This window comes from Apteryx rowi, unplaced genomic scaffold, assembly GCF_003343035.1.
Source record: "Apteryx rowi isolate R43461 unplaced genomic scaffold, aptRow1 scaffold_6, whole genome shotgun sequence".
In the NCBI taxonomy this organism is placed as follows: domain Eukaryota; kingdom Metazoa; phylum Chordata; class Aves; order Apterygiformes; family Apterygidae; genus Apteryx; species Apteryx rowi.
Genome location: NW_020450871.1, coordinates 763006 through 782586, shown reverse-complemented (window position 1 = coordinate 782586; position 19581 = coordinate 763006). Strand labels below are relative to the sequence as shown.

General features: G+C 49.1%; 1 protein-coding gene across 1 annotated transcript in view; it reads right to left on the bottom strand.

Moving 5' to 3' along the window:
• The window catches only part of CACNA1H (calcium voltage-gated channel subunit alpha1 H), a 253608-nt gene extending 234273 nt beyond the window's left edge, over nt 1-19335 (bottom strand). Inside the window, exon 1 of the mRNA XM_026083083.1 lies at nt 19250-19335. The gene's annotated coding sequence lies outside the window, so the exon portion shown is untranslated. The remainder of the gene's footprint in view (nt 1-19249) is intronic.
• Nucleotides 19336-19581: the final 246 nt, after the last annotated feature.

The window sequence follows — 19581 nt, the reverse complement described above, 5'->3', positions numbered from 1 at the left end:
TTTTAATTTGCAACTGGCTGGAGACAAGGAGAGTCAGTGGCGAGGGAACCCGCACCGGGAGGAAAGCGTCAGCGGAGCTGGCATGGTGGCAAGGGGAGCGCCAGGGAAGCGGCACGTGGCGCTGGCGGGCCGCCACGCCGTCCCTGCCTCCTCTCGATTAACATGCCGGCCCTCCGCCATCCGGAAGGCGAAGACCGCGGATTTATTTTTACAACCCAGGCAGCGTTAGCTTTACACGGAGGGGAAACGGCCCATCGACAAGACCACCGCGCACGTAAAATCGCAATTTATATTCCCCTCCCCGAGCAGATCGGCGACAGAGACCAGGTACTCGACAAGGAACAGCAAAGCGCATGAGGGACCTCATCCACTGCGGGGTGGCAGATGGCATCGTCATCCCCAGCGGCAGCGAGCAAAAGTGCCCTAGCCAGGAAATCAGCAGCGACATGAAAAGAAGTGATTGGAAGCAAAGGAAAAAGCCACAATTCAGTCGTCAGCTGTAACGCTGAACCCCTTCTCCTCCTTCTTCCTATTTCTCCTGGCTGCAGGTGCCTCTCAGCTTCATACTTCCATAAGTAGACTGCCAAAGCGCGACTGCAGACTTGTCCTGGGCTTGTCTGAGCCTGCCGCTCCCGGAAGAAGGTACCTCCTCCAGGGAACATCTCCTCCCAGCGCAGGTCTCGCCCCGGAGCCAAGCTGTCCTGTATCTTATCATCCCCTACAACAGACCTGTCACGGTGACAGCTCGCAAGGCAGAAATCCAGACAAAAACCATATTCCCGGGAGAATTTACTGACGAGTCCCAAAATGCAGACATCGCTCAGCTCTGCCACTAATTCTGGTTTAATTCCCAGGATGGGTGAAGCACAAGCTCCTGCCTGCATCCTCCTTGGCTTTTGCCCTTGCCAACCTGAGTAGTGCTGAGGAACGGGGAAAAAGGATGAATTTGGGACGTGACACACTGATGAATCACAGACAAACCTGCCGAAATGGGAAAAGGGAACACGTATGCTTCCAGGCTTCCCCTACAACCCAAACCTCATTCATGGGTGCACCAACATGACCTTTCAGACCAATTACCTCTTTACAAAATCCTCACGTCTCACTTTTCTTGTGTGCTCAGCAGCAAAACTGCCAGCACTGTTGACACTTAGCTCCTCACCAAAGGTACGCACAGAAACACAACCTGTGAAAATGGTATCAGAGTGGGTAGTGCCTCAGAAGAGGTGGTCTTGTGGCCCACGGAGGCATTAGCAATTGTTTGCAGTGCGGAAAGGCAGCCTGCAAAACTCCAAGCAACAGTTTTTGACACGTAACGCTATAGTTTATATTTGGTTCACGCTGCGAAAGGCTTTGGGGGAGCGGAAGCAAATGAAAACCAAACTTCTGGAAAACAAGGAGGTTTTGAACATAAAAACCATATTAGATCCCTGAATTATCACAAAGCAGCCCAGGTAAGCACCTGGGCTCATTCATCTCAAGCTAGCTGCGATGTACAAGAGAAGAGAAGCGGTGCTTACCGAAGAGCAGCTGTAAGATGCAACGCAAGGTGACAACTTCCAAGCTGTTGTCTGTGCTGCAGGGAACACATGAATCAGCTATGGGATGAAGATAAGTTTCATCTTCCCCTGTATAACACACAGCAACACCATCCAGGAAGGTTTACACCCTTTTGTAAACATGAGCCCTGCCCACCCTGGGGTCCAAGTGCCCAAACACGCGCAGCCTTGGTCTACACGGTGGTGGCAATCTGGCTGTGCTCATTAACTCAGATCCTCCCAGATACTTTGCAGACCTCTAGCAGAAGGCATAAGGACTGCTCTCGAACAGACTGACACTGTCTGGCTCCCATAACCCAGGGCACAGAGATGCAATTACATGGTGTCTAACAACAAGCATTTTCTTCCCTCACGGAGCTCATAAAATTACCAATTTCATGGTTGATTTTTCTCTTTGCTCGTTTCTGCTGATAACTCTCATGTTCCTCGCGTTTCCTCACTCCCCGGTAAGAGGGTACATGGCAGCAGAGACATTAAGGGGTTTGAGGAGCCACCCAGAGCTGTGTCAGGGAGAAGCGCTGGTGCATTTTGTGTCCGCCCTGGTGCTCAAATCATTCCCCCTCGAGTGCACCGGAGACGCGCAGGTGCCACGCTCCTCTGGAAGGGCGTTCGCAGACCCCACGCTGGAGCCCTTTCAGCGCGCTAGACCACTAACAGAGTTCAACAGCACCAGCTGCCCCTCACTGCATTTCTTTACTTGCCGTTCACTGCGTCATGCCCTCCAAAATACGATTAGCCCAACACAAAGTCCAGTCACTTCTCAGATGCTCTTCCTGGTCCCTATGGCCCAGACATTCCTCAAAATGACTTATCTTACGGGGGAAAAAAAGCTCCTCTCCATGCAGAATGCGTTTTGGCTCGAGAGAAAAAGCACGAGTCCTATATGAAGTTCCCAGTCCAGCACGCTGTCATGGGGCAGAGCTCTTACTCTCTAGGTCTGATCCCCAGGGGCCTGAGAGCTATTTTACAGCCCTTCAGCAACAGACTGACAGATTTGCAGGGTTATATTTATACCCCCATGAAGGTCCTTCCATTCTGGTTCCTGCACATAAAACGGCACAGGTGTAAATCAGAGTGAAGCTCTCCCCATGCAGTCCTTCCACCAGAACTGTAAGGTTTTACCCTGTCACTGTACATTTATTTTCTTGCTCACTAGTTTGCATTAGGTTCTTCACATACCACCCAAGGCCAGGAATAAGCAAAGAGCTGGAGTACCACGACCTGAACGCATGGGCTGGTGCTCTACCAAGCACGGGCTGCTTAAGGAACAGACTCTGGGCTATTAGGCCCACAGACAGAAGTGGGAAAGTTGCAGAGAACTGTGTTTACAGGAACATCATCAAATCGTAATAAAAAGCATGTAGGACGCTCAACCTGTGTGCTTTACCTTTCCTAACCCATCTGCTCTTTGAACGAGATGTGAAAAACTAGAGTCACGTTAATCTGAACGTCAGATATTCATTGCTGGCCAACAAGCATCTCTTTGGCCAGCGGGGAATGGGCCTGATCAATCCGGTGCCGATTCCTCACGTCAGGTTAGTTTTTATTTAATGGTATGGCTCTCTGAAGTCGAACATCTCTGGCAGCTTCAGCTTAAGGAAGCGTAGCCTGATGTTTATAGTAACAAATCTAATAATCAAATACAGTCTGGTAAATGACAAACTGTTTATTTTCCCTCACATGAGGAATTCTTTTAAATGGAACGTTTCAACAGTTTTATAAGTCATTTACATGGCGATGTGCTGCGTATTGTCATAAATCAGGGAAAGCAGCCTCATGAATAATTTCAGAGATTCCCCAGACTAAAAATAATCCCAAACAGGAATCTTCTCATCATGCTTTGACTAAGGAACACACAAGTGCATACTTTTTCTTAATTAAGACAAAAGAAGACCCCAACTGACTGCAATTTTCAGCCACAAGTTGAGCAGCGCACGCCAAGCGCTGGACGAATTTGGCATCCCGGCTCGGCAGGATCACAGACGGCTTCGTCCTGCTTGCAAAGCGCTCAGCAATTTTGCAGAAGCGGTCCCTTCCTTTGGAGCACCCACTAGTGTGGGAGTCCAGCCAAGCCGTTAGGGAAAAAAAACACATATGCACAGACGGGAATGTATACATGACTCTAATTGCATCCGCATCTTCACAACTGTCTCCACCATAGGAATGCACCTGGCTCAGCTCAAAGGTTTATCTAGCCCCTGTCTTTGGCAGTGGGCAGGAGCAAATATTTAAAGGAAAAAAAAAAACACTTGAAAAACAAGGGAAAGTAAAGTCATAGCCCTCCTCATATTCAATAACCAGTGGGATCTCTTGATTTAAAAAAAAAAAAAGAAAAGAAAAAAAAGAAAAATCAATAAATGAATAAAACAGAACAAGACTTCCTGATTCTACAAAAGGACGATGAAAATCCTGCTGTAACTTGCTAAGTGTCATTGAATCTAGCTGTGGCACCAAGAGAGAAATCTGGCCTGCACGAGAATAGAGGTCATGACTGTACTCAGCCCCCCATCAACGCCTAGCATCAGCTCAAGGGTGAAGGTCTGCTCCAAACTACCCTAGGGATGATCAGCAACTACTCATGTTAAAGGAGGTGCTTCCCATAAAAACTGGTGTAAAAATAAGGTGATAAGCTCAGAATCAGGTCCCTGGCACATTTACTTCTAAATCTGCAAGTTCACCCAGCGTGTCTGAAGCCTTCATCTGCAGGGACAACTGAATCCTAGCAACATTTCATTTGAAATATTTCATACGCTTCTGGCGGGAGGGGGGATAATACATTCCTTTCCTACCCTGCTTTAACTTGAAATATGTAAACAGGGAAAGTCAGCTGAAATCCCACACTTTCCCCAGACAGGCTGTGAGGTAATCAGTGGATGTCTGCCCATGTCAGACTTCGAATCCCATTTTGCTTCATGCATGTCATCTGTGGTTGCAACCTTCCTTGTGAACTGGAGCATCCATTTTGCAGCTGAGGTTTGACATCTAGTGGACAGACGGGTCCTGAGAAGCTGCGACAGAGCAGCCAGGAGACACTGATGCAAAGTCACTCTTGGAGCCGTCTGCAAACGCGAGGAACAGCGGCCCGCTTGCCGCCCATGACAAGCCACGCAACAACAGGGGCATTTCTCCAACCACAACAGGCCAAGCGGCGCCGGAAGCGGAAAGATCAGGCCAAGATGGTGACCTTGACGGGCCACCACCCCTTCCAAAGGTGCCGGTTCCCAGCAGCTCTGTCCTGGCAGCTACAGCCCTGGCTCCGGGCCGCCAGTTTGCAAACTCCTATAAATCAAAGCATTTATACCCAGCAGAAAGGCAGACCGGACTCTGCCCTGGGCCAAACCACCTTCTCTGTTAATTTAGATGATATGGGTCAGACACAAAGCTGGGGCCTCCTAAACTCACCACAATCCTCTGGAAAAACATCTTGAAATAAATGAATCAATCATACTTTTAACAAACAGGAATAGGATATAAAACCAAGCATTTTAAGTGCCCTCCCAGATAACTGGATAAATGAAGAACTTTCTTTAGACCCAAGTAAGTGAGATTAATTTCAGAAGAGGCTGAGATTTGCATAGCGGCCTAGAGATTCAGCATGCCAAGTTTCCATTAAAATTTATGGGCTGGAGAGGACCAGAACTTCTACAGGAAGGCCAAGTTTTGTTCAAACTTTCTTTCCAATTTATAGACAAAAGCAGCTTGGGGTAGAAGCTTGCATAGGCTCTGAATGAGAAACTACAGCTTTGAAAGGCTCTCCAGCTCTCCAAAAAGGGCAGCATGTCACAGTGTACCAAGAAAGCAATACCGCAGGACACAACAGCAATGCAGAACTTGACAGATTCTGTTCTTCTTGGCAGTCCCATTAAATGTAACAGGCCTGTGCACCTTTTTAAGGATGCCAGTCCGGGCATAACAACACAAAGGGCACCTAGTGGACATCTAGTCGCCTTGCTACAGCAGGCAAAATAACAGTTGTTTAGCAATGGATTGCACCAAGAGCCATTTGAAGTTGTATAAAACCTGGAGAGCATCCAATGTGAGATTGGATCAAGACACGCTCACGGGGCCAAATGCATTCCTTTATGCACCGAGTTCTCCGGGGGAGGGATCATCTCTCCGTTTCACAGTCTGAAGATACAGAGCCCAGCACAACCCAGCCTCTCCGACTAGGGCATATCATGCAAATAAGGAATGATCGCTCTGGAATGAGACTCCTGCGAGATCTGCAGCAGGAAAAATAAAGACTTCTTGAGTCTTATTCACCATTTTCACCACTGGCTGCTTCCAAACATTAAGCTATGTCAGCCTGTCGTTCCATTTTGCTGATACCGTATCCTATTTTGCATGATATGCTTTTCTGCATCATGACATTGCCTTGCCTGCCAAGGACACGCACTGGCAAAAGGAGGACTCAGCGATAAGGAAGTTTCAAAGGGCTCTTGGAAGGAATTTGGAGGAGGCGAAGTGAGTGCAGCGGGCCAGACAGGGAAGAAGCACAACTATATTTGCAGAACAACAGGCTCGGTTAAGTCTACAGACATCATAAGACAATATAATGTGGAACTGTATTGTCTGGGGAATGCTTGAGAAGAACCTTAGCATCCAACTGTAGAGCCCCATATGTTTTGATAAGAAACTGTTAAAGGCACACTTCTATAAACACAAGTCACATTTTGTATAGATACGGGCTGTAAACGTTACGTTAAAATACCTCAATTGCCTTGAAGCCGATTCATGCTCTACAACTGCCAAGAGAAAAAAAAAAAGTGAGCCCGGGATATTTCAGCTTGCTATCTGAAGTTATTTATAATAAACTCTGACTGAACTGAACATAATGGGCCAAAAGAGCACAGGAAGCTGCGCTGAAGGGTGGTAAAGCTTACACTGCAATTCATCACCCTTGCTGCAACACCAGTGCACAAACAAGGCAACGGGTCTGGCTTGTATCAGCCAAAGCCAGGAAACGCAGGGTTAAGGCCAGCTTGAACTAGGTCCTTAAATGACCCCCTGACATTAGGCGTCTAGGGACTCCACATCCTCTGCAATGCTACTGGTCTCAGCAGGACATGATCTTCCATCTTCTATGGAAGGACATGATCTTCCATCTTCTAAGGAAGATCAGAGACTGCCAAGGAATGATGCCTCAGATGTAGTCCCCCCCTTTCTGGTGATGAGCTGATGGCTTAAATCCATCCTTCAGCTAATACTGCTGGCGACACTGACCCATCCTGGAGAGCAGAGATGTGCTTTCAAACGCCGCGTTTAGAGCTAAACTGACAGCTTATCAGGACAGAGCGATACGGAGCAGGCGTGTGATTGACTTTGCCTAACTGATCTCTCCTGTCTTGCTTAAGGGCAAACTCTACAGCCCTTACTGCAATGAGCAGTCCCCCGGCTCAGAGCAGGACTACGGTAGCGAATAAGCAAAACAGGCAATAGTCTTTCCATGGCAAGAGCTCCGTGCCCACACCATCCACGTGCCAAAACTGTCCTCAGATAAACAGCAATAGCTAAATACCAGATAAGCTCACAGCAAGGCAGGACTGTTGGTGCTGATGTTGAATCCTGTATCCAGCATCCAAAGCCCAGACATGATTTAGCTGATGTTGTTCCCTCTCCCCCGTTCCATAACCTCTGCCTGTCCTTCCTGGGGCTGGGACCTCGCTGACCAGAGGTTCTTCTGGAGCATTTGGAGAGCACCTACCACATGCAGTGGATGGTTTGATAAACTAATCTTAATCTCTGTTACCCTTTTCTTAGATCAAGTCTTTCTCACGGATATGAGCTATTTTAAAGTTCACGAATTAAGGATACTTCACACCAGGCTGATCCTGGGGAGTCAAAGCTCCTCCACCCACCGCTGCGACTCGCCTGCTGAGCGGCCCCTTGCAAGTCGCCTCATCTTGTCTTGGCTTTGGTTCCCTTCCTACTTTCTGCAAGACGCTTCCTTGCTTTGTCTGAAGCTCTTTCAGCCCTGGACTGCCTCTCAGCACATGCTCCATGGCACTTAGCAGAGCGGCCCTCAGAGCAGAGCCGGGCTAGGCCTAAGTGCTGCCCCGATGCAAACAAGACTAATGCAAAAGGCAAATGGGTTCCATAACTGATCACCCGCCTGCCCGAGAAGCAGAGCTGCTAGCTAAATCCCTTGACAAACGTACACGGGAAAACCGAGCAGATACTTGATAAGAACTCAATTCAGCTACAAGAAAAAGCAGCCGTGACTCAGCAAGGCCGGGAAAATTTCAATATATGAGATATGTTAAAAAAAAAAAAAAAGTAAAAACAGAATAAAAATAGTCTTAAGACACTCCTCCATTTTGATATGGCCAAGCACTGATTTTTTGCTCGTCATGGTGCACCCTGCTTTAGCAGTTTGATAAGATTGCAGCTCTTTGTAGCTCTGTACATCAAGCCGCAAGTTAGAGGCAGAGCTGCCTGAGAACAGGGCCATGCTGGGGGCTCGTACACCATGAGAGCGCAGTACGGAGCCGGGCTCAGCAAACGGGGCTAGTCTGTGACGCGCGAGACAAGTACCTGGCCAAGAACCTCAGCGTGAAATTCCTCCCTTCTTCTCCCCTATCCCGGCCTCAGAGAGTCAACGTCAACTTCAGCAGGCCCAGATTCCCCCTCTTTAAATGCCAAATTCTTCATTCAAAAGCAAGGTCATACTTAACAGTGAAAACAAGCCTTTGCTAACAGAAACGATCTTCCAAGACTATGTGAAATATAGCATTTTTTTCCTGCCCAGAGCAAGTTCCAGATCACAGACATTAAAAATAGATACTCTCACAAGTGAACATTTTACTGAACCTCATCAGAAAAGTAAAGAACAACAGGATGCAGAAACTAAACCGGCTTCTGTCTTGGAGAGGTGCCCTCAGGACCAGGCTGAGCAATGACATGGGGGACCTCACCCCACGCTCGTTCTGTGCCTTGATAAGGGATTTAAGAGTTCACGGTGGTCAATCAGAAGCTCTTCACGAGCCTCAATTCCCATAAAAGAAATATGAAACAGCAGCGAGCAAATTTTTACTGCAGCCTTATAAAGCAGAGGTTTATACTGGAGCGGCGGAGAGACCCTCGGCTACAGCACTCCAAGCCAGCCGTCGCGACCGCAATAAAAGTGTCTCCAGCAAAGGCATACGCTGCAAATTGCAGAAACAACGTTCAAGATCACTGATAAAGGGAAACCGCCACAAGCACATTGCAGACAGAAGGCCCTTTTTTGACTCCTCTTCTTCTATTACCAGTATTGATAGAGATGAAAATAAAATCTTTAGTGGAAAATGAGGTGAAGGAATTTCCAGCGTATTTACAGACATGGCATTTACCAGTACTCTTGGGAGTGGATCCAAGTCTCTGTCCTTGAGAGCCTATTTAATAGGAAAACTAACATCTTGGGGTATGCTTCCCCTTACTTCCTCCCTCCAACCCCTCTGTCCATGTCCGGAAGTCAGAGTTTGTAAAATTAAAATATCACCCTAGAAAAGAAATTCAGGAGAAACAGATGGGGTGATTTTTTCAAGAGTTGCTCTGTACGGTTCAATCCTCCGGGCTATGAAATTCAATAAGCCCTAATGTTCCAATTGCTATAAGCCACCTAGTCCCCATCATGCCAAAGTTGCTCACATTTAACAACAAAATTACGGTGTACATTATACCATTACAGGCTCTGCACAAGCACACTTACAAAAGGGCTTGGTAATAAGAGGCTGGTGATACATAACGTGTTTAGGGCTAAATCCTGCTCCTGACCCCATCAGCTGGGCTGGTGTTGATGTTAACCGACCTGAAGCACGGGGCCAAAGGAAGAAAAGGATCTCAGTTTCTTTTCCAAACCCGAATCGCTCATCACCCACCGACATCTCCCTGCACACCACAGGTGGAGCCCCAAAGTTGGTGACAAAGCTTCTGCGGTTTCATTATTTCATCCCAGGACTTCAATCAATGCTTTCAAATCCATCAGACTGGGTCCTCAAGGACAAAGCCGACCAAGGAATAAACTTGCTTGCTATCAACCTCTAAGAGAGAGAGGCTTTCATTTCTTTGCAAACAAAAGGAAACTCGTTCTGCAAGAAACAACAGCAAGGACACAAACAAGGAGGGTTTCCTGCTTCTCTATTTTAGGGCTTATCCCGAGGATCTTTTGATGGGTTGGAGGTGAGGAGAGAAACACTTGAGTTGCCTCACTCCCCCAGATGGACAGCTCTGGGGAAAAGGTCCACCAGGTCTCTGCTAAGAAGTCCTGCTGTGACTGCAGGTCTTGCTAGCTCTGAATGGAGCTGGGCAGAACGGCTCCCTGCGGCCCAGGCTCAGGTCTCTCCGTTCCCCAAAGGGGCAGGTGCAAGCACATACATATATATACATAGGTAAGATATACACACACATATATATAGTGTGTAATTTGTGCACACACACACACAACGCCCACACATTCATTGTACTACTTCTGCGCACCTCAGCTTTTCCATCAGCTGTGCTTGACACCTAAGCCCAAAGAATTTCCCATGCGGTTCCACCAGCTGCAGTACCGAAAGCCTTGGTTCGCCTTAGCTCCTGGTTAGCTCTTCGTCCTTTCCTTTATCTGTCATCTTCAAAGAAGAAGGTGGCAGCTCATCCTTTCACTCCTTAACCACGTCAAGAAGAAATCTGGGCTGCAGCTCCTTCGAGATGGGAAGGGATTCGTATGCAAATACCTGCGTATCCATCACAAATCCCAGAGGGCTTAATCCGTGCGTATTTGAACAACAACAAAATTAAAACAAACGCGTGGGCGAGGCTGAGCGCGATGGGGATCAAAGAGTTTTGGTAAGCAAAGCTTCTCAAGGGCCCAGGGGGAAGTCCCCCCCAAGACGTCCCTATTTGTACCGTTCGTCAAACATCAGAGCTAATCAAACTCCTCAGCCTTCTGGAACGTGGCAGATGTTCCACACGCCATGTACCATAACTCGCGGTTTCCTCTTTCTGCAGCACAGTTTACCAGAATGTTAGATATTCAGGCAAATCTCCTCCCTACTTCGCACGACAAGGATGGAAGAAATAGGCAAGGAGTGCTAAAGTAGCTTGAATTCACCATCTAAAGGAGCTGTGATCATAAATACACGTACACACATACAGAGTCATCTTATTTTTCTGGATAGCTTTCAGCAGCATTGCTTCTGAGCAGAATTACGAGATACTACTAGCTCTGTGAAAGCACACAATTTCCATCTGTCAAGAGAAATGGGCAAAATTAGATCTTGAATCTGTGCATTTAATCCATTGCCAAGCTAGTCCGACTGGTACAGTGCTCAGAACAGATTTTAATTAAGGAAAAGAAAGAGGAAAATTGTTTTTTACAGCTGCATCTTGTCAAAACTCCACTCGTCCGCCACCCCCCCCCCCGAAAGGCCAGCTCCGGAGTGACCAGTCTAATATTTCATTGCAGCAGGAGGCTCTGAATAGTCCTGGAAGACTGTACGGAGCTAATCAGCCCCTAATTCACTTTCAGTTTGTCTCTATGCAGGCTGATGACTTCTAATTGCTGGTTCAGAAATACAGTGTGCACCCTGATGATTTTAAGTTGCTCCAAGTTATCTTAACTATATGGGGAGATCACATAATAACCTTCCTCCTACCCTGGGCAGCTAAATATTCCCCTAAAATTGCATCTTTCTTAAGAATCACAAAGCTGCTTCTACAGCTGGATTAATGGATTGGACCCAACACCAGATGCTACCTTCAGAATTAACGTCAAAATCTGAGCTCAAGTTCTCTTAAAACATCTGTGTAAATAGAGGTAACATATTTCTTGCATGAGTTTTAACGCTAGTGGCAAAGGTTGCTGTTGCACCATTTGGAGGCTGCACCGGTTCGAATTCACAGAGGAATGCGGGATAAAATTAAGACACACCTGCGTTTTTCCGAGTGTGCATTTCGCGGAGCCGAGCCCGCTCCTGCAGGACTCCTCCCGATTTACACCGGCCTAAGGAAACAGCAGATCACAAGCTATGTGCATAATCCAGTGCAAAACTAACCGGAGCTTGGCAAAGAGGCAGCTCTCAAGCGCTGCTCGTCTTCTGCAGAAGCAATTTAAAAAACAAAACAAAACAAAACAACAAAAAAACAGAAACATGATTCAGAGTTCATTCACTGTAAACTAATGTGATCCCGGTTGCTCTAATGGAGTTGCTCCAAACATGTCATTTAGACCGAGCATGTCAGACGAATCTGAGATTTTGCTTCCAAGAAAGTCTGGGAGAAGGCTGCCAACTAGCCCCAGCAGGAGCAGGTCTGAGACCCAAAATTTGAAGCAAAAAAAGCCAAGAAAAAGGTAAGCAAGCACAACCTGTAACAGTCAGTCTGTGACAGGTTACAGCTCCTTGCACGAACTCAGTCATAATAAATCTAAAACTATTTTCCTGTTTAAAAAAAAAAAAGGCTCACTAAAATAAAGTAAAACATCTCAGAGACAGCTCTATGATATTTAGGAGATCTATATCCAACTTGGGGCTAACATTGCATAAAATTCATTTGTAACCCAAGGAAAAAGAGATATTAACTGGAGGCTCAGACCTTCTGCTCACATTAATCAGCACAGTTCTGTAGCTCTGATGCATTGGTTTACATTTCTAAGGATCTGGCATCTAGACATGCTGGAAAAAAAATACATATGGTCTCAATACATAAACCAAGCTTTCAAACAAACTGCAAATTGAAACTGCATTTATTGGTTCCCATCAGATTTGAGAGGTGAGAAATCTGAAGGCAACTGGAAAAACTTTACAAAGTGCAGTCTGGGATGCGTTGTGCAAGTGCCTTGAAAAGTAGCAAATTAATTGCTGTGAAGTGTTATAAATTACAGTCTGGAGTTTACAAGTAAACTTTAGTAAAATCTGATGCAACAGTTAGCTTCTCTCTCAGCTTCTCACCAGAGGGGAACATTCAATAAAGAGCAATTTCAAAAAAAAAAATAGTAGAAAAGGAAAAGCATGCGCACACGCACTCTAAAATAATCCTAACAACTGCCTTCAGTGGGACCATACATTTAGTAAATTCAGTGGGGAAGCAAAGAGAGTTAACTTTTGAATGAATTGGCTTTTGTAGAAAAAAAAGCACTAACTAGGTTAAGGGATGAGGAAGAAATGGGTATGCAGGAGTCTTCTAAATGCATTGGGCAAATTAAACCTGCTTGGAAATACCTGTTGCAATTCTGACTTGGAACAATACAGAGAAAAAAAATCATAAAACTCAGATGAACTGTGCATTTAGCTTATAATTAAAACACAAATGCATTAGGGACAGTGGTTCCAGTCACAGCCAGCGCCGGGGGTCGGTCTCACCAGCGTAACGGAGGGTCAGCAATGCTGGATCAGAACTGGGGCTTAGGGGTGAAGAAGGAGGATGGGGCTAAATAAAGTGCTCTAAATTAAGTCTTTACTGAGTATTATATTTTTAAATATTAAAATAATGTCAAAGTTCTAATTCTATTGTCCTTATACTTCTGATTTACTTTGTACACTTTGCTCAAACGGGCTTCTTCTCTGTTATGAGTCAGCTTCATTTCATCAGACGCAACTTTGCTTTTCCTTTCTCGGGCACCAGCACCGTGTCCTTTATCTGGGTTCCCTGTGCTCACACTCCTGAATTCGTACAGGTATTGCCACAGAACGCCAACCTTTGCTGCAAAGAGATATGGCAAAGCCTCACCTGTTTGGTAAGCACTTTTGTAATCAACTTTCTAACCCTTTTGGTGCAAAAGTCATTCTGAAAACAGCAGGCAAGTGTGAACTAACACCTGCTCGAGTTTGCAGAGAGCTTAACACGTTGCTCTGCCAGTGCGAACTATCAGTCATCCCCTGCCCACGGCTCCACGGCTGCGCAGCCACTTAATTTGACATTTTTCCTAAATATCACAGGCTTCCGCAGTTTCGCCATAGGACAAGCGTTTCCAGCTTCGGAGCCACACTCTTGAGGTTGGCTGGACGGGAATAAAAGGCATATCAGAGAGGTCCAACCTCTGCCCAGTGCTTAAGGAATGAGGAGTTCGATCCTGAGCTCAGAGGTGCCCGAATCCGCTGCTGGGATCACGACAGGCCAACTAAGAGATTTTCTGTTGACACGAGAAAGGAAACGCACAGCTAAACTGTTGATTAGATATATTGAGCCAACACAGAATGCTGAAATGAAAGGAGCTAAAACAGGGACACATGTGGACAACATATTTTTAGACGAGTTACAATTTACAAGACTTTTCTTACTTATGTCTCTAATTGCTTGTCATTCAGTGGGAGATGCTGCTGGGTGCACAGCACCTGCTCCTTTCATTAAATTCAGTAGGCGTCGTGGATGCTCAGCAGCTCTCAGGATGAGGCCAGAAATACATTTATTCTCTGACAGTTCTTTCCACTGCCTACTAAACATTTTATTTTAATTGCCATATTTATATTTGGCTTTAACAAGCTATGATTTGGTCAAACCCTCCCATTGCAATCGCCAGGCTACAGTCTGAGTAAGAGCAAATTAAAAAGCAAAGCCTTCCTGACGAACCTCTTCAGATCTGATCCAAACTTTATAGCAAAGTAGCACGCAATCAAAAGAAGTTTGCCGACCTGACGGGAGTCTAGACTGGGGAATTTATAGCCGTACCTCCACGCACTCCAGTGTAACCCCCCTGCAAGCTGCAAAGTTGCAACACTCCCGTGAAACCGGGAGCCGGCGCACGCTAATTGTGCAATAAGGAACAAAAACACGGTCGCAAGACTCCTGTCGGAGAACAATTCCTAACACAACCCGGCAAACAGCTCAGCCCCATCCCAAGACCCGGGAGGGGGACGGAGCGAGGGCTACGGCATCGGCAGTCGGTTCAGTTAAATCATTTGGCACGAAATACGCATCTCACCGTCCACGTCCCCTTACAGACACCTACGCTTAGGCACGCTTCGGAATAACCTGCGGGATGTTATCGGGGCCATTCGGGCTGGCCCTGAAGCGCTTGCGGGGATGGATCCCACTGCTCGGGCTGCAAAACAAGAGCAAGTGCTGCAAGGAGAAGCACTTCAGAAAAAAAAAAATCAGATTCGACGCTAGCAGAGACTCTACCCAAACAGGAGAACGGAGCCAAGTCCCACAGAAATCAGCTGGCACCAACAAGTGCTGTAGCCACTTGAGAAAATAAATCAGAGGAGCATTTTTTTTCTGACTAAGGCACCCAGAATTCAACCTTTTATGAATCACTAAATGTTTTTATGAATCACTAAATAACTAGCAAAGTTGTTCTAGTCTTATCAAAACCACGCGGCAGAGCTGCCACTTGGCGCTGTGATGGAAAGCAGGTTTAATTACCGCCGCGTGTTACGTTCCGGGTTACAGCGTGCTTCTCCATGCAGCCGTACAGTAAAACCCCGCGCCGCTACGCAACGTATTGGCAGCCGACACAAAGTCGGCATTCCTCCCAACTGCTCCACCTCAAGCACGTGGACCGCGCCGGCTGCCAATTGCCGTCGCAAACTCATTCCTGCGCTGCATGTGCATTAACCAATACCAGCCACGACCTCCGTCAAAATCCACCCCGAGGCACAGGGGCATCTAGTGATTGACAACAAGCGACGCGACACTTCTTTCACCAAGACGTTCGCAGCAGTGAAAAGCTACACTAAAGGAAAAAAAAAAAGGCAAAAAAAGCAAAAAACGTCCCCCACCCCAGTGGCAATCCACAGCCAGCTCTGTGCTTCTGCAGCACCGTCAATTAATAGCGGGGCTTGCAAATAGCCGGCAAAGAGCCTCGCGGAATCGCAACCCCCAAACCTCGCACTACACCACCCAACACGCACACCGAGTACACAAAGTCCCACCCACGGCCCTCTATAAATAAACCTATGTAGGAGATCCAGGACTGAACGAAATAAGTAAGTTTGCTTCCAATTTTTTATATATATATATATATATTTTAAAGGCAAATAAAAAGTAAATGAGCAGTAACAGAGGGACAAGACAATAAAGCTTGACAGTGAAGAATTAAATTTAAACCACTGCCTGTATCACAGCAACTGCATGCGGGTTGTTTATTTGCTCCAAACTCTCACCGACAAGTGAATTTCTCATTAAAGCGGAGCCCGAAAGGTAACGCTGGAGTTCCTCAAGCGATTCCCGGGCGGGAGGCAGCGCTCGCAGACCGGCGGAGCCGAACGACGCTCCGCAGCGGCTCGGCAGAAAGCAGCCACAGAGCGACGCGCCTAAAACTAGCCCGAAAGCTTTAAACTTCTTTGGTTAAACTTGCTTGGCCACAACCCCTTGATTACGGCTTCCACGCGTGGAAAAACCTGCTTCCTGCAGATCTTCGGCTTTCTGTTGTTTTCCAAGTTTGATGGCTTTATTAATACAAACCCATGCAAATTGGGGAGGGGATGGAGGAGGGGGAATGTATCCAGGTTTTCCCTAAAATCGCCAAGCCGAGCCCAGCTTTTGCAAAAATACCGCCGGGCCACCTGCGGCATCTGCCATGCCCCTTCGCCCGCGCTGTCGCCGCCCCGCAGAGCTCCCGCTCGCCGCGCCGCGCGGCTCCCGAGCCCGCCGTAAGCCGATCCCCGGCCCACCTGTCCCCCGGAGAACCAGGCAGCCGCTTTTTTTAGCTATTTCTAAGCCCGGCAGTAACCCCCCCACCACCACCCCGCTCCAGCCGCAGAGGGGAATCACGCTTTCGGCCCCTGCGCTTCGGACTTCCACCTGCTCCGGGTCACAGGTCCGCGCTATCTATGCCGCCGGCAAATATTCGGGGCGGCTGGGCTCTTGGCACGGCTCAAGCGAGCCGGATCGACGCAGCTCGGCCTATGCCGGGAGGCTGCCGGCTGCGCGCTCCGGCCGGGCTCGGCGCCCCGGAGCATCGTGCCCGGAGGCGCCCCGCGGAGAAGAGCTGCTCCGACCTGGACGTCCATGGCGAGCCCCGGCGCTTCTCCACGGCCCCGTAACTCCTTCCTCGGCCCAGCGGCACGGGGGGGCGAGTCGTCCCGCTTGGCTCCCGGCGAGGTGGGCAGGAGTTGCGGGCCGGGGTGAAGGCACCCTCGCGTGGTCCAGCGGGCACCGACCGGGGAGATGCCCTCCTGCATCCGGAAACCCTCAGCGAGCGCCGAGCGAGGGGGATCGCCGGAGGGAGACCTTCGCCCCGACCCTCCCCACACACAAATCACACAGAGGACAACTCCCGCGTGGAGGGACGGCACCAGCGCAGGAGGAACCTCCGTGGCCGGAGGGGTTACTGCAGCCCAGGTGACCGAGCAGCTTTAGGACATTATGAAGTTACCTCCCTTCTTCTTGTAACACAGGGAGATTTTAACGCAAACATAAGGCTCATTATCGCGGTTTACCGATCTTCGCTTTCGGGCGGGCAGGCAGACACAACAATCGCGTAAGCGGCTAGAAACCACCTTTCCGGCTCCATCTTTTGTTTCAGGTTATTTTACCCCTCCCCCCCCCCCGACCCAGACAGATGCCGGGTGACTCTCGGCCCCGGCCGCGTCGATACGGCCACGCTTCTCCGGCTATCTGTCTGGCTGGCTGCTTTCTAAGTTTCACAGAAATGCTTTGGTGGCATTCCTTCCAGAGCCGTTTGACCTTCAGCTGACTGCGAGCCGACACGCACGCAGCACTCGGCGCTCGGCACGGCAGCTCGGACTCCGCAGCGTCTCGGGGGCCGAGACACGCATCTCCCCTCCCGGGTCGCTCCGCAGAGCTTCGTTAAGCGTCTTCAGAAAACCCAGTCCCCAGCAAGGCGAGCCCTCCTTCGAGAAACTTAAGAGTCAACACCGAAAGATTATCCTCGCTGCAAAGAATGGGACTGCCAGCCTTTGGAGATGGAGGGAACTAGAAAAATTCCAGCAAGGAGCTTGGCCGCGTTGCTATTTGATATGTCGGGAGCATTGCTCTATTACGACCAAAAACATACCAGCTCAAAGAGCAATAACACCGTAACACAGGGCTCATGTCGTTTTTATTAGCTTTCTGCCTCATTATTAACCCAACGTCACAGTTTCCATCTACTCTTATGTCACACAGATAAGTTTTACGAAGGAACTTTGTTTCCCGGGAATTCTAAAGAGAGACGTTGAAATACGAAGTTCTACCTGATCATAAAAGCCCAGGGTCACTCCACAGTGACGCGAATACACTTCTCCACAAAACTCACGCCCTCAGCGGGGACGTTGCTTTGTTTTCTTCCAGCTGCAGGTTATTTTGTCAACCCTGGTGGACCTGAGGACAACGAAGCTAGCGTGCCATACGGGAGAGCAGAACGCTGCCCAGACCTAAAGAGGAGGCATCTTCCTACCATCTCCCCCTGAAGTTTTCAAACACAATAACCTACTCTAAAGACAACAGATCTGTCTGGACTCCTTCTCAGGTGTAATAGGAACACAGACCCTCCCTCAAATCCCTCCAGGACTGGATATATCACTTTTTTGCTATGGAACCACCATCTACATTTAACATTCGTACAGCTAAAGCACCGCCGTAGAGCGCCACGACTTGTTTACTTCTCCCCTCAACCCGCACACACGCGGGAGCCCAGCTCCCCTCTCGCAACGGTGTAAACCAGCAGCATCTCTGCAGAAGCCGATCCTTAGTGCAAGCCTACTTTAAACGAGAGGAGAACCAAGGCAATAAAAACTGTGGGTTTTTCCTCCAAGGATTTCTCCTAATAACAGAGGAAGGCGGCATTCTGAGCAGGATTGTGCAATTCCCCCTAATGACAACACTCGACTCGGCGGTGTTGCTGGGGAAAACAGTGATCTCACACGCACATGGGCTTCTCTGGTTAACTGAAGCTAGATCAATAATAATCACATTAATAAATAATGCTTTTAATAGCAATGGCAGGATATAGGCAGCAATCTACAGACAGGTATCAAGGATAGGTAAAAGCATTAATTATCTGCACAGTGTCGATGCTCCTGAACTGACGTGTGGAGCAAAGCTAAAAGCTCACTTTCTGAAGATTATCAAGACAGACTGACAACTCTCAGCTTTCGCACAGGCATTTCGGGTAAAATTCAATTTTCTAGATGTCACAACTGAAGGGAACACACTGCTCTTTTTCATTTAACATTAATAAACTGGGTAGAGGACACGGGGGAGGGGGAGAGCGGGAGAAGTTTCGCTGCCCTCCTTCCCTGCCTGCAAGTTGCCAACGAACAAAAAGCAAAGGGGAGTTTTCGGGACCGAAGCGAGCGCAGCATGTGCCTTCCCGAAACCAACTCGAACCCGCTCCATTTTCCCTGCGACGAGGAAGCACAAAACGCACGCCGCGCTCTCTTATATAAACAGCGAAAGGGTTAGCGCCGGCCTGAAATTCCCCACGGCGGCTAAAATAAATACGAGGTCGTCTTTTAAACTTTGCTCCTTCCCACCCCTCCGAGAGGGGAGCGAAGTTGCAGGGTTTCTCCCCGGCCGGCGCCCAGGCGGGTGCTGGGGGGCCGCCGCCTTGGAGCCCCCCGGTGCCGCTGGCGCTCGACACCCGCGGGATGCCGCCACTCGCCGGGGGGATGCGACGCGGCCCCCGACGGAGGATGCCGCGGCGATGGGGGGCTCGACGCCGGCCGGGGGGGGGGGGGCCGCGGCCCCTCGGCCGGGGGGGGGGGCGGGGGGGGGGGGGGGGGGGGCCGCGCCCCCTCGCCCGAGGGGGCGGCCGGGGGGGCCGCGGTGCCGGGGGGAAAGGATATGGGTTACAGACCAGCCGGAGGCACCAGCTGCGCGGGCGGGTGGTTTGCTTGAGGCAGAAGAAGGCGGTGGGTGCCAGGGCCGGGTAAGGCACCTGCTCCTCCTCCTCGGAGGCCAAGTCGGGCGCCGGGTCGCGGGCCGGGGAGCTGCCGGAGCCCAGGCTGGCGGCCACGGAGCGGCCGGCGCTGCGGGCATCCTCGTCGTGCCCGGGGGGCGAGGCAATGGGCACCCGCACCTCGTCGCCGGCGAGCCGCTGGAAGGACTCTCTGCTCTCGCCATCAGTCATGATAGCAGCCGGGACCTGCGGGCGAGGCAGCGGGAAGGGGGTCGGGGA